General features: G+C 39.3%; 1 protein-coding gene across 2 annotated transcripts in view; it reads right to left on the bottom strand.

Annotated features, from left to right (window-relative positions):
- The window catches only part of Dip-lambda (Dpr-interacting protein lambda), a 211322-nt gene that overhangs the window by 153032 nt on the left and 42416 nt on the right, over positions 1-15874 (bottom strand). Inside the window, exons 3-4 of one of the 2 annotated variants that reach the window (XM_071717999.1) lie at positions 8999-9363; positions 8335-8381 (exon numbers count right to left, since the gene is read on the bottom strand). The gene's annotated coding sequence lies outside the window, so the exon portion shown is untranslated. Of the gene's footprint in view, positions 1-1470; positions 2173-8334; positions 8382-8998; positions 9364-15874 lie in introns of those variants that run through there. The other variant, XM_071717998.1, reaches the window with a different exon arrangement.

The following is a 15874-nucleotide window of genomic DNA, read 5'->3' as shown; positions in this document are numbered from 1 at the left end:
AGGTCCGCACCTCTCCCTTCGCACTGACCTCGACGACGTTTTAACAAACGATCCCGAGAAATAATCCTTCGATCGGCCCTATCGCGGAAAAATGCGCGTATACCTCGATAGATCTCGACTCGGAAATAGCGAGCGCTGTATCGTTTTCCGACCGGTTAAAAGAGCCTCTGCAAAATTAATTTCCTTCCAAGAAAGAATGCGGAATCCACACTGTATCGCTGAGAATTCCGTCTAGTTAATTTTCTACGAAATTTTCTTGCTAAGGAATTTAATAAATTAGTACAGGTATCTAAATAGAAACTAATACATTCGGTATTAGCCTTCCGACTGCCGCGTTTAAGAAACAAGCTCATCAAGATCGATGCAATCTCTAATATTACGTAAAGGAATGAGAGATCTTGTATGCAGTATATTATTTTAAAGTTTCATTCCTACTCCAATGAATCAAATTAAATTTTGTGTAAATCCAATATACCAATAGTATCGAATTGGGGCTCTGAAAAAATTTAATTCCGATAATTGGAATTTATATTTGTATTCTTAAAAAAAGCAATAGATAATAATAATACTTAAAAATATTAGAACGTTAGATATGAAACGGATTTATTTCGGCCAAAAATCATGGGACGGACAAAAATTAAGTTGTACGAGTATAATATAAAATCTGCCTCAATAGCAAAAATGCACTATATGACACCCATCATTTCATTTAGTCTATATTTTTATTTATAGTCTTGTTATCGCTATAAAACATATTGCAACAAAAACGATCGTTTTGTTTTCGAGCGTTATCTCAAAATCCACTATATCGACATACACGCACATATGGAATGTAGCAATCTAGTAGCTTTTAATTATACTCAATCTAATTTCCAATTATTAGGAATAAATTTATGTAAAAGAATAATATGCAATAAAAAACTAAAATAAAAAATCTATAATTAATTTATTTAAAAATTGGAATCATATATCGCGTTTCTCATTCTTAATAATTTTTCTGAAAAATTTTGTTGAATTTTAAGCCTAACTCTAAATGCGTTCTGCCGAAATCTATCTCCATATCCGAATAAGATATTCTGGAAGATACTTTTGCGAACATAGATTTGGAGAAAATAAAGTCGATTTTTTCTTAGCAAATATTTGATCGCGGACGCCGTTTTACCTTCAACTTTTTAACTTTCAACATATATTTAATGCCGTGTAACGCAAGAGATTTTTATTAAGCGAACTTAAAATTTTAGCTAAAGATTTTGTTTTATTTATTTATACTTGTATTTCGTTAAAATTATCTGATCTCTCTCTCTCTCTCTCTTCTCTCTCTCTCTCTCTCTCTCTCTCTCTCTCTCTCTCTCTCTCTCTCTCTCTCTCTCTCTCTTTCTATCACATTAAAAATGTTATTCTTTTCATTATCATATCTGTCGAGTAAAAAAAATTTAAACCAACATATAAAACCACTTATACAAGACTCACCCCATTGGAAGCGCTGCACTCCGTACGGCTTTCTGCGCTCTCACTTGAAAGAAAATGAAGAGAAGGCCAACGACGAAGATGGAGGGAACCTTCCCAATCGCAGCCTCAAAAGCATAGCACTGTTCGCGGGTCCTTTTTCGCGATACACGTACACGACTCTATACACGAGAATGCGAGCTGCCGCGCGCGATTTCGCTCGTGGGGGTGTCGCGGTGCGACTGTAGCACAAGCACAATCGCTACCCTCTCACGCTCTCACGGTCTCCATCCCTCCGGACCGTCCCTTCCCTCTCTCCCGCGACCCTCTCTATCTACCTGACTCCCCGCCCTCTCTCTCTCTCTCTCTCTCTCTCTCTCTCTCTCTCTCTCTCTCTCTCTCTCTCTCTCTCTCTCTCTCTCTCTCTCTCTCTCTCTATCTATCTATCTCGCTTTCTCTTTCTCTTGCTCTGCCTGCTTATCTCACCCCCTGCTGCCTCTCTCTCTCTCTCTCTCTCTCTCTCTCTCTCTCTCTCTCTCTTCTCACCCTCTCGGCTCCTCTCTCGCTATAATATCCCCACCACCGATGCGTCTAGCCACTCCTGGAGCGGCAAAGTGCCTTTTCGAAACGCACCCCTCGCGGCGGCACTTTCCCGCTAACGGAATCGACGCCCCCGGCCCCGGGAGAGGGTCCGCGGAATCACCGGCTGCATTGACTGCACTGACTACACTGACTGCTCTCTCTCAACACAGGCCGCCGATCTCCGGCCGGTCGAAAGTTCGAAAAGCTCGCGCATGATCGGCCGATCGGCCCGCGCATCCTGCTCTCGTCGAGAAATCGCGGCACGGCACGGCACGGCGCATTCCGTCGCTCGTCCTTATGCATCGCACGCATGCGGGTTTTTAACGCGACGGAATACGGAAGAGTTCGGGGTGTATCACGTGTTGCTAGCAGGAAAACTCGCCGAATGCCGGATACGCGAATCATGGACGACGTTGAGGAGAGAAGAAGACGAGAGCGGATCGTGACCGCGAGGATCTAATACCGTTAACTGCGGTAGCATTATTTCATTTTTATTAGCCTCTTATTTACGACGCTGTGTTTTAAACAACACCATTCCTAGCAGTTAAAGTTCTTCTAGTGTAAGCCTTTGTAATTTGAATATCTTAAAAACTCATTATGCTAGTACGATCCGAAACTTTATTTTCCCAGATTTTTTAAAATAATAAACTGCTTCTTCCCGAATATTCATGAAGAGTATTAGTTACAATTATAACATCGCGATGATAAAAATAACGTGATTGAATAAACATGTATGTTACTTATAGTAAACGTTTTATGAAATACTCCGTCAAAAATATTCTGTAAAAATAGAAAACGGAGCTTACATTTTTCTAAGAAAGCCTCCATTTGTCTCGGCCTTTACAGCTCGGTTTATACGCGGCATGCAGGCTCGGTGCATTTGATAACATTATTCAGTCGCGCCCCGCGGAAGAAACGCGAAGTTTCGTGAAATTATTATTATTTCGAGAGGAATGCCACCACTAACAACTGTACGTGTGCGCGCACGCACACGAAATATCTTATTACGGCAGGTGTTCGAGGCCGTGTTCGTAACTTTCTCCTTCAAATTCCATTAACTTTGCGCGAAAATTCCGGAAACGTTTCAGGAAAATTCTTGCAACGAAATAATTGCCGTTCTCGTGATATCGCGGCGGAATCTCGGCCACGTGCCGGAAGCGTACTCCGAAAGGGAGAGAAAAAGAGATAGAGAGAAAAAAGAGAGAGAAAAAGAAGATATATATTATTTTTCATTATACACTCGCCATACGGCTGTAATGCGTGGCTCCACTGCGTGAGCTCCATACACATCCCAATAAATACGAAAGTGCTTTTTAGACTATACTGTTCTCGATGACAAGAATGGAAAAATTTATAGCACTCATGCTATAAATTCGAGTAAAGATAGAGATGCTTAAGTGATCGTACATGTACTTTACAGCGACAAATATAAAATAAATGATTAAAAAACTAAAGTAAAGTATTATCCAATTCCATTATTCATTTGTTAAAAGACGCGAAATGCATCTTAGCGATCAATCAATCAATTTAAACTGACAGTCCGATAACTGTCACGTTAAAGATGGTCAGAGTTAAACGACAAAATTATCAGAGCCACGTTTAATTCCGGAAAACGCGGAACGGAACGCAAACGTCCGTCGCGGGCGCGCCGGCTTTTCTCATTCGAGCGATTTTGACCGACGCATTCGCCGGGCAGATAAATCACGCGCCTCTTCACGGAGAAGCTTCGTGGCCCGTGATGGATGGACGGCCGCGGATAAATGCAGACCTGTGTCATCGCAGGAGGACGATAGGAGGAAGTTCGGCATTCGTCGACGGGAAACACGATGAAACAGAAACGTGGGTAGCGCGCGGGAGTTGCGCGCCGTTCTCGAGGAACTTTAAGAGGACCGTGAGAGGAGGAAGGAAGAAAGCTCGTTAAAAGTTTAACTCATCCCCTGCCCTTTCCCCGTACGCCGATCTGGTACGCCCGAGACGTCGAGTACCGCTGTGACAGGGTATCGCGTTACAGGATAAACAAATGTTCTTCAATCTTAAATTTCCCGTTATATTTATTCCCCGTTAGATTTATGGGGGAATCTTATATATAAGATAAGCCTCTCAGGCTGTAAGAATAAATTTGTTACTTTCTCGATTCTAAATTTTCCATTTAATAACGTATAATTGTGTTTTACATGTACTCGAAAAGAGGAGGTCGAAAAATAAATAATATTAAGAAATAAAGATATTTTCTTCAAATTCCTGCCAATAAAATAATAGTCGTTTTATTCATAATATTAATTTTTTCAATCTAATACACATAAAAATAACATTATTTTGTATAATGAATGAGAAGATATTATTGATTAACTAGAATTTATCTATATCCTTTTTGCGGAAAATACATAATTTTCTCTCTCCTGTCCATTTTGTTAAAACTTTAATTTTATCTTCACACCGATTGCCGTGCGTCGAGTTTCAGTGCGACAAGTTTCCACGTTATGTGGCAAACAAATATTTGTCTTAAATTCTCCGTTACGTTTATCCCCTGTGCATTATCGGGAGTTCGTGTACGGGGTGTGCCTAATGCACCGCATCTATCGCGGATAGAGCAGCTCGTTGCGCAGAATTATATTTGCGCCATAACGCGTGTGTGTTTAAAGTTTCGCAGGTAAACGGGATCGATCGGCGAACTTCCGACGATAGCTATTGTTGAGAATTTAATTAAATCGATTATTGTGAAAACACCTCGCAATAAGAGAACGCGGAATGAAACATTCTGTAAAGGGATATTTAATTCGTATCCAATAAATATACGCACGTTTACGATATTTATTTATCATTATAAAAACTACCTTTTTTAAAAAGAGGTGCAAAAAGAGCGCCAAGTGTTCGCGCCCGTCAAAATAGGTATTGTGCGAAACAACGTCGCTTTAACCTATTTTTGTTATATATATTTGTTACATTATAAGTAGCGATATCAAACATTACGCCAACTGAGCAGGAGTTTATATTTTATCATAAAATTTAATTTTTTTTGTCATACTTATAATGACTCGTATCGCGGACGCGTACACTTGACGCGAGACACCGTGTCTCTTTAAATGAGAAGTTAGATTTTAAGTTAGAGTTTAAGTGAAAGTTTTTAGAACTAATAATATCAATCGTCTAAAAATGATTAATGCAAGTGTATACGCAGCATTGCTTCTCTTAAAACAAACATACATAATTCAACTCTTAAGTTTGGTTGGTTATTTGGGTCATAGAGGCAACTTTCACATAAATTTAAGTGTCACACATGTGCACGTCCTTTGCCAAGCTTACGCAATCAATATCAAAGTTTATCAAATAGTCAGCAGATACACATCGAAGAAGAAGAAGAAACTTTGTCATCCATTCCCGTTTCAGGAGCGTCTCACACTTTCTTCTTTTTAATCTTACCCGAGATTTACTTCTTCCAGCACGAACATGTTCCAGTATTTTTACATTAATATTTTATTACCGTGTCCTACTGTCTCAATGGATAGTGTACAATATTACTCTGCTTTATCGCTCGAAAAGCATGACGAACGATAGACTGCGTTTTCCCAGGAGAAATGAAAGATTTATCACGAAGAAGTAAACGCGTCTCGCGATGGCTTAACAAACGTCACGAAACATATTTTGACTATTATATACTAGAAATTAGTACTCCGTTTGAGAACGAGTTCTTATAATTTCATTTGCCATCGAAAGATATTTCTAGGATAAGATCTTAATCTCTGAATTTAAACAGATTTCGATTGACGTGCGACATTCTCGTATTATAGGAATGATTTTGGTACGTTCATTTGTTTAAAACTAAATTAGAAGAGTAAATTAAATTAAAATAATTAAACATGTCAAATGTAAGAAAGCATCTCGCAAAATTAACTCTAAGTTACATGAATTTGACACATCTTTATTATCTTAATTTAATAAAATAATTTTTATTCCTGAAGTCTTTTTACTTCTTGGTTTGAAAAATAATTCAGACAAAATTAAATAAAACAATAATTACCATGTAAAACAATAATTATTTGTCCGTAACAGACACGTCATTCTTCGCTTTGTTTTGTTTACGCGTTTTGTTTTAGTTTCAACGATCATACGAGTAGAAAACGATTCGAGTTACGGCACGACCGGCATCTCGTAAAAAACGTGAACTTCATAAACGGCAGCGATACGATTTTCCTAATCGAAAAAATATGGAAAGGAAATAAAAAAGAGTTCTCCCTTTTCTATCCCACGGTCCTTTGTTTCGGCGAGATTTTCGGGAGCAAAAGCGCACTTCTGTCTCTTTCTCTCTCTTTCTGCTACTTCTTCCTCTTCCTGTAATGTCACACCGACATTCTTTTCCAGGGGACGCGCGTTCGATATTAGGAAATACCTCCTGCCAATTTCCCATGTTATATAAGGTCCCCCTACGAAGACCGAAGGCCTCCCTGACACACTCTCTTCGCGCGCAAATCGATTTTACTTCGAGAATTTTTATACACTCAAGGTAAGAGGAAAATGGAGAATGGTGATTCCGCAAAAAAGTGGCTTTACGCTTTTCTGACTTCTTTTTTCTCCCATCATTTCTAGCTCAGCAAACATTGGTAACGAAGTAAAGGGTCAGTCCAGTGAGCGCGATAACGATGAACGTAATCTTCGTAGATTTAAAAATTCAAACAGGATAAAATTATTGGATCGATTCCTGTTTCGGCGCGCCCGCGATGCGACTACTCTCATAATGTATCTGACTTATGCAAATGTTGCAAATAGTACCGGCCGAATTATGCGACTTGCTGGGAACGCGCGGGCATTAGATCGCCGAAATAGTTCGCAAATTCGAGTTCGGTTGTGAACGGTCGTGCAGAATAATATATATTACGAACGCGCGGCAATAGAACGGTAACGGAGATTATTATAGTCATCTTCACGTACGTGTGTATGCACACACGCAATAAGTCACTAGTGAACTAAATAGTTGAGAGAAGCGTTTCGTACTACTGTATCTACCAATTATTTCTAAACGTGAATCGCGATTTAAAAATACGCGATCCTATCATGTCTCATCTTGCTTTATATCTTTTATCGATCATTTATGCATAGTCTCATCAAAGATCAAAGCAATTTTTCTCCGAAGTTTAATTGGATGCTGCATTTTTCCTTGATTTATAGAGAGAGTTTGGCTTTATAAATATCTTAAAAACTATGTCTCTTTTAGATCGAAACACCATTATATGTATAAAGCTTATGTGTAACTGCTTTGTGATATATTTTTAATAAAAATTAAGTATAATAATAAGTCATTCAATAAAGTAACGTTTAACTATTTGAACAGGGTATTATAAATTGCGGGGTATTCCACAACTTTTTAATTTTTTAATAGCGTATTCTGGTAATTATATAACACTCACTAGTAACAGTGCTTGTTAATTACAATCGCGCGTAATTTGCACGGCACTCTCAACATTAATCGCAGTAACGAAAAGCAAAAAAAATATTTTTATATAAAACTACCATTTAATTTTAATTGATACCCGCGATGTCTTTCGCGCAACAAACGAATCTCGAATCAATATGCAAACAGATTAATTGCGATTGTTATTGCCAATTAAACACATTGTGGTGCCGCTCGATTCGTAGTCGATCCATTCCATATTCTGCTAATAACCGAAAGATTTAACAATAAAATTGGCAACTTCAGCTTAATGTTGTACGATATGACACGATTAATGAAGTTAATGATCTTAAGATTTAAATATTTAAAACATAATAAAACTAAGCGTTAAATTAAACAAATAATATAATCGCAACAAAGCAATTTTATTCCTATTCTCCACCAGCTCTACCGATTCCTACTTCGAATGTGTCTGTGTGAAATCGCGTGGAATATATATCTGACAACACTAACCGGCGCGGCGTCACGATACATTTACAAATCTAATCAAGTGATCGCGGTAGCTAATAGTAGTCAATAGTTCATACGGAAAGCCCGCGTTTTCCTGCGACACTTGCTCCGAGCACGTTTCGAGGAATAACGCGTGCCGCTGCCTGCTTACTCGAGTCTCGCGTCTGGCCGCGTGAATAGCGCGGCGACCATGCGTAAACACAGTATGCCAGGCAGAATGTACGCCATATCAACAAACACCGAGGTTGCACTACTTACCGAAATACTACGCACCGTCAGTAATACTAGAATGGTGCCGCGGACCGCGGCTTCTCGGCATTCTCGGCAACATGAGTGATAGAAATAGAGTGAGAGTAGGCTGACTAGGCACTGCACATTGCCTCGACATTAAAATAAAAAAAATAACTCACCGGCCGATGCGCAACAGCGGAGTTATAAGTTGTAACCCTGCGTTGATCTGTAACATAGAAATATTTTTACGTTAAAGAAACGTCTAAGATATTCGATACTTGAAGTAAATATTACGACCGTGCGAATAAGGGCCATTCTACAATACGTCGCAAACGTGAAACGCACCGTCGCGCGTCGCCAGTCGCGAAGGCTGGCAATTAATAGTTAAAAAGTGCTATTTTCGGTTGCCGATTGCCAGTTGCAGTCGCCAGAAAGTTAAAAGTTCGCCAATTCTCTTTTGACAACCACAACCGACAAGCGCAACCGAAAGTAACACTTTTCAATTAGCACTATTAGCAGTTGCCATCGTTCGCGACTGGCGACGGCGACGGAGCGTTTGCGACGTATTGTAGAATGGCCCTAATACTACGTTTACGCGAGCGTTACTGTAGTAACTTACGATAATTCACTCGTTTATGCGGAGTAAATTATCGTAAGTTACTACAGAAGTAACGCTCGCGTAAACGTAGTATATGAGAGACGCGACGTTCGCGATGTAATATCTTGCATATGCCGGAGATCGAACTCCGGCCGAAATTGCGTCGGAGTTAAACATCGAAAGGAGTTCGAGTTTCGGAATGCGACACGGAGCAGCAAAATAATAAATAAATAACAACTACTCACCTCACGGTCGCCCCGCTGTCGCCCGATGCCTCCCAGGCCCCCTCCTCCTCTCCTCGATCCTCCCTCGTTGTCGCATCTCCGTCGGTGCACTCACTCACTCGTTCCCGCGTGAAAATATCGTCACTTATGATCGCGCGACACTTTGCACGGCACTCCCGATATTAATTTCACGACGCGGCGCGTACTTAATTACACGGCGACGGAAGAATTACGTCGGAGAAGCTACGAACGAAGGCTGTACGATCGCGCGGCCAACTTCACTGCTTCACTCGCCACTCTCGCCACTCTCGCCAGGAGCAACCAACCGTCGCGTCGGTCGCGTCGGCGTCGCGAGAACTTGCCACTTGTGAGGCGATTTTGGTTAACTGCAATTAAATAATCGATTTATGAACACTGTGTTTATCCTTCACGATAGCCAGATATCGAAATACAATTAAATATGAAGTTAAATGTACGTTGTTAATAGAGACTGTGATCTGTGATCGCTAATTAAACACGTCGCGGCGCGGCGCGGCGTCACTCGATTTAGGCCTTAGGGTCCGCTCGTAATGCTCGTATCCTTTATCCGCGTTCCGAAAACGATCGCAACTTAATTCATTCTGAAGACCGCACGAACACGACGCGAGACGCGAATCAAATTGACGATTGAGAAAAGTGAGGCCGATCATTCGAAAGAATGTAAGCGAAAGTCAATATTACCGAATGCGATATACCTCGGTATCCGTTAATCCGTACAAATTCCACGAAGCACATATATTAAATGAACATTTGATATATCATAGTTTTTCGTAATCTGAATACACACAGCGGCTAACGGCTTCTCGGAGTCTCGGAGTTCTCGGCAACACGAGTAGCGAGGACGGAGCGAGGGTAAAGTGACTAGGCACGGACGACGGACGGCACGGTGCGCGTTCGATATAATCACCCTACCCCCACTCCATTCCCACTACTCATATTGCCGCGGCGCCGCGAGCACCCTTATCAAAATGTGCCCTTGAGTGCTCAATGGCGGTCAGTGGGAATGTATGGTTGCCCTACAGTTGCAATGCGAATTATATGGAAAAGTTAATGGAAAATCTTGAGTGGCAATAAAATGAATGGAAACGCAATGGCAAGATTCGAATGACAACTTTTTCCATACAGGCGTAATGGAAACTGCTAATGGCTTATGAAGGTTAAAACTTGTGTATGGAACTTGCAATGCGAATTATATGGAAAAGTTAATGGAAAATCTTGAGTGGCAATAAGATGAATGGAAACGCAATGGCAAGATTCGAATGACAACCTTTTCCATACAGGCGTAATGGAAACTGCCAATGACTCATAAAGGATAAAATTTGTATGGCATTTTTCTACCTTCAGCCAATGTTGTTCAGTGTGAATTGTAATGGAAATTCGTCAATGGTAAACATGCGTAATTAGTATTACAATATTGGATCCAGATCGCAATAAACATTCAGTTCCTTACATATATGAGGCATTATATATTGCCAACTCGGCAAACGTTTTGACCCTGACCAGTTCCAATTTAATTGTCCCATGATTTTTTGTTATTGTATTTGCTCAACTAAACTCTCAGAATTTTTTAGATTTTTATACCAGCCAAAATTTTGTTATAAATTTTTGAAATTCAAAATTTTGACCCGAATTAAAAAATAAGAAAAAATTTTTAAAAATCTGATGTCAGATAACAAAACATTTAAGCTTATAATATTTATAGAGTATCTTAAACTTTTTTTTATTTTATAAGTTTTAAAATTTTGTAAATGCTCCAACTCGAGGAACCGAGCTTAAACTTTCTATATAAATGAAGGAACATTAAACAAATTTGGTACGCAAATTTGTTTAATTTCAGTTAATTTATATACAAAGTTTTCTTAGCTCGATTAATCGAAGATTGCTCAAGTTAGAGCATTTCAAGAGTTTAAAAAACTTTTTAAACCTTCCGAAAAAAAGTCTAAGTCCACTTTCTAAATACGCTTAAATATGTCAATGAAAGATCATATGCTTTATTAAGCTATTATAATAGACTGTCTGTTGAACCAAAGGCAATGGGAAATGAAGGCATTTATATTAAAGACAAAATAGGACTTGGTATATGCTAGATGGCGCGTGCGTGAATGGTAGCGGTGAAAGTGCGTTGTGCGATTTTAGCTTTGTTTCTGGGTTTAAAGATTAGTATGTGGCAAGTAGGGATAATGGAAAGATAGGGTGTAAGTAGGGGATGCGATGAGAATGAAGGGAGATAGTAGAATGCAAGTAGAGAAAAGTAGTATAGAAGTGTTTACAGAACGTGGTAGGATGAGGTTATGGTGACGAGTCAGTTCGGTAATGGTAATATTAAAGACAAAATATTACCATTTATTAAAATGCCATTGAATTCCCATTGTTCCAGACGCAATGGAAATGAAGGCATTTTTGTCAAAGATAAAAATTTCCACACAAAATCCCATTGGTATTGCCAGTGTTAATACCAATGGCAATACCAATGGTAATACTAATGGCAATACCAATGGCAATACCAATGGCAATACGAACGGCAAAACCAGTGGCAATACCAATGGCAATGCCAATGGCAATACCAACGGCAAAATCAGTGGCAATACCAATGGGATTTTGTGTGGAACTTTTTATCTTTGGCAAAAATGCCTTCATTTCCATTGCGTCTGGAACAATGGGAATTCAATGGCATTTTTTAATGGCAATGAAGGGCACATTTCGATAAGGGCAGCCCTAGGGTCCGTTCCGTTTCACGCATATGCGCGCATTTATCTATAGCATACGTAACGTTTACTATAGAAAATGCGCGCATATGCGTGAAACGTAACGGACCCCTAGTTTTTTATTACTGCGCACAGTACCGCGTAATTCAATTCGCGAAGCCACGAAATATTTAACGCGCTATAAAATAAATGTATACCAAATATTCCGTTCGTTGAATTCCGCGAATTAACTATTGATGCAAACGGTCGATACGATATCGAATTACTTGAATCACTTCGACGTATGTAACGATACGTTAAGGTAAAAGAATAGTATATTGTGCACCAAGGGGCGAAAGTAGCGTTTTTCAGACGAGTGTGAAGTTTGCCGCCCGAGCCGAAGGCGAGGGCGGCAATCACACGAGTCTGAAAAAGCTTTTGCCCCGAGGTGCACACGATATTTTTCACAATACCTTTACGTAAAGTTCGACTTCCATGCCTAGAGAGAGGCGAGAAAGTTGTTACTTTCCTCCCTGTTTAGCGGGTGGAAAGTGGTCACTTTCCGCCCTAGGGAGGAAAGTGGTTACTTTCCGCCCGCTATGCCGCCTTGGCGTGAAATTGACCGCTTTCGCCCCTCTCTACAGGCATGGAAAGTCGAACTTTCCGTAGAGGTGTTGTGAAAAAATATTTTGGATAAAGTCATTTTAAATACGCATTGTTTTTTCCAAAACGATCCCATCTCGTATATTCCCAAATATCTGATTAATCTGATTAATCACATGTCATACATTTAAACTAGCGTTTATTTAATAGATAAAATCACTTTTATTTCTTAAAAAGAAAATCGTTAAATATTTATTTTAATTAACTTATTATTACTTTCTAGTTTTTTATGTTTTAGAAAAGTAAAAGTTAAAATAATTTTAATAAATTATAATTTTATAAATCAAAAATATATAAAACACAACGACATAAAATTAGTCATTATCACGTTCAAAATCACGATAAAAAATATATATAATTAAATTGCCGCAAAAGCAATGATTTTATTTTATTAAAATCATATCATTTTTCTTCTCTTGGGACATAAAAGTTTGAAAAAAGTAATAATAAATTAACTTTTCTATTTTTCAAAGTAAGTGAATACTTTAATCTTCTTCAATTTTAACACATAAATTCTTAACAATTATTTTTTAAGCAGAATATGTTTTATACTATTTAGATATAGAAAACCGAGAGAAAATTAATTGAATAATGAATAGCAATAACAGATCAATACGCATGTAAGCGCAGTTACGAGGTATTATGCGAGTTTAAATGCGCGAATTTATGCGATATCGTTAATTTAAGAAACAATTACACATATGATATATCTGTATTAAGATTTTTGCTTCTAATCAATCTCCACAGATCAAAGTATTTTACGATGGTCGTGTGACACATATTTGTTTGTATTTGAATTATATAAATGGCGGGAGGGGATCACATATTTGTTCGGCGTTAACCGCACTGCCAACTCCGATACAGTCGAATGTGTATAGTTAGGAAGGATTTCGAGATACGTCCGAAATCAGTGTAGTCGACATAGCCGTGGGATACGTGGCTCGGTATAAAATAAAGGATCACCCCGGGGCGATGCCTCGTCTATCGGCCGGCAATATCAGCGGGAATTGAAATAGTCGTGATATTTCTTTGAGAGGTGAGAACGGAAGGCGAATAAAGGAGGCGACGTTTGTGATGAGGGCGACGCGGGGAAGTAATAAAAGGCGACGAATGGGGTTTTGCGGTACATGGCCGACGACGACGACGACGACGACGACGACGAACGCCGCGGGAAAAATGGAGGCATGTTAGGTCGTTCTTTCGTCGTCGCTCTACAATCAGATTTCTTAGCGCGCCGTTCCATCAGAAGCACTGATACTAGAACTCTTTTGTCGCGATGGGGCAAAGGCAGGCGCTATTGGGCGACAATGACGACGCAGAGACAAAGGAAACGAGCGGCTTTCCGTGATGAGAAACGGACATCGTCGAGATCGAAGGTATTTCCGCGGGTGCGACTACTTTCGGCGAAAGGACAAAAGTAAAGTAGGATCGTTCGAAAGTGCGAAGTAGCTTTAATAAATTGTGGCTGATCAAGCCACTGTCCACGAATTAACAAATCTTTCATATACTTTGTTAATAATTATATGGCAAGGCACTGAAGTTCTGCTCAGCGAAATTAGAACATCCTCATTACAACGCAATTAATTATTGCATACCATATTTAATGACGTTCTCCGATTACATTATAAAATATTGCATTGCAATTTGGTATAAAATTTATTATTTTTATTAATTTGTGAACATTTATTACTTTGATTTATTACTATTTTTCTTCTGTTCAGAATTGATCTTCAAATTCTTTTGCACTTGCGCGCTCTCTATCTTTCTTTCACTTTGTCTTTGAAAAAAATATTCTTTATATTCATAATTGTATTATAAAAATTGAGTTTTATACATATGTAACTTATTTAGTTTATTAATTTTCTTTTTTGTCGTCTTAAAGCATTCCTCTTTAATGCTACATCGAGAAAAACGCTTCGCGGGAAACATCGAGATAATATTGCGGTACGGAAACGGCGGCGTTCGAAGCAAAATGGCCAATTAACGCGTAATACCTGTTCGAAAATCTTTACGACCTCCTGTAAACTACGGTCGGTATCCTAGCAACAAGATGAAAATGTTCGAAATCAAGGAGAGGTGCTTCGGCAACCGGGCAATTCCTCGAAATATGAAACGGGACAACCGAGCTTGCCGGTATCTATTCCGCGCATTTGCAATTACATTGTGCTCTGCATATTCATCGCACGTGAATTTGAATTCAAGAATAATATATATTTTTGTCTTTCCCTTTCTCTTACCTTCCCTCCTTCTCCCAAGTAAGCCTCTAACAGTCTAAAACGATTCAGGAGGATCTAATATTAAGGAAACGCGGAAACACATTAGGAATAATCAAAATTCACGTTTCTAACAAAATTGAATTAATACAATGGAATGATTATTTAATGTAAATAAAGTAATTATTATAGAGTAATTATTTTTAATAAAAGATAAATAAAAAATAAGGTTAAAACTAATTTTCTAAATTATATTAGGTTCTTCTTTTGAAACTTCTTTATGGATATTTGACACATCACAACTTTCTGAGAAATCTCTAATAGATAGATACGTATATGATAGATAGATTGATATTAATCTTTATCGAATTAAACTAATGTTCTATTAACTTTGAAAACAGTTTCTTTTCCGTTACGGAAATCGCTAGGTCGTGCTTGCCATCAGTCTTATATCGTACTAACGCTATTTATCGAACAGTGAGTAAGCTCCTTTGTAAAATGCGCGTTTATCGAGGCCGTACAATAGTGCGCGGAAGAGAGTAGTCTGTAAACCAGGCCGCCCAGGGGTATCGAGAGACCGGGGAAGTTTAATATTACCATCAGAACATACAAGTCCTGCGGGGCAAGTTGCGGTCTGACGCTCGACATAGGAACTCTTGTCACAGGATTCAACTTCTGCGAGTCGGTCCGACGGCACGGATGCACGCGCGTGCTCGAAAGAGAGAGACGAAAAAAGAGAGGAGGGAGGGTCAGAGCAAAGTAGCGTATGCATGCGAAAACGCGAATGATATTCGCCGACCGAGGTAACATACCGCGAGAGAGGGAGAGAAAGAGAGAGAGAGAGAGAGAGAGAGAGAGAGAGAGAGAGAGAGAGAGAGAGAGAGAGAGAGAGAGAGAGAGAGAGAGAGAGAGAGAGAGAGAGAAAGAGAGAAAGTTCGCTTCTTTCACCGCAACACGTCCTGTCCGCGCAGGAACGACTGTGTTTGCATAGTTGTCCTGTTTACATTCACCCCGGGATTCCGCCCTGCGGGATTACGCGCGAGTGGCGCGATATCCGCGGGCTGGGAAAAGGGCGTCGATGTGCCGGACGACTGTTCAGCGTTTCACCTAGAGCAGAATCCGTGAGAAATACTCGATTTTCCGTTAATTTCTTCACTGTTGAATGAACGATTCACTTTAAGCTTTCTTGCAAGCACTTACAAATTTTGTTAAGCTTTTTATACCGCAGAGCACACGAGTCTCACCTAAAAAAAAATGCAAATAAATAACGCAAATAATTTAATGCTTGGCTAAATTTT

The sequence above is a fragment of the Temnothorax nylanderi genome, unplaced genomic scaffold, assembly GCF_030848795.1.
Source record: "Temnothorax nylanderi isolate EJ_2023f unplaced genomic scaffold, tnyl_v1.0 TNYL_tig0234_pilon, whole genome shotgun sequence".
NCBI classification, from domain to species: domain Eukaryota; kingdom Metazoa; phylum Arthropoda; class Insecta; order Hymenoptera; family Formicidae; genus Temnothorax; species Temnothorax nylanderi.
This window is presented reverse-complemented; position numbering and strand designations above follow the sequence as displayed.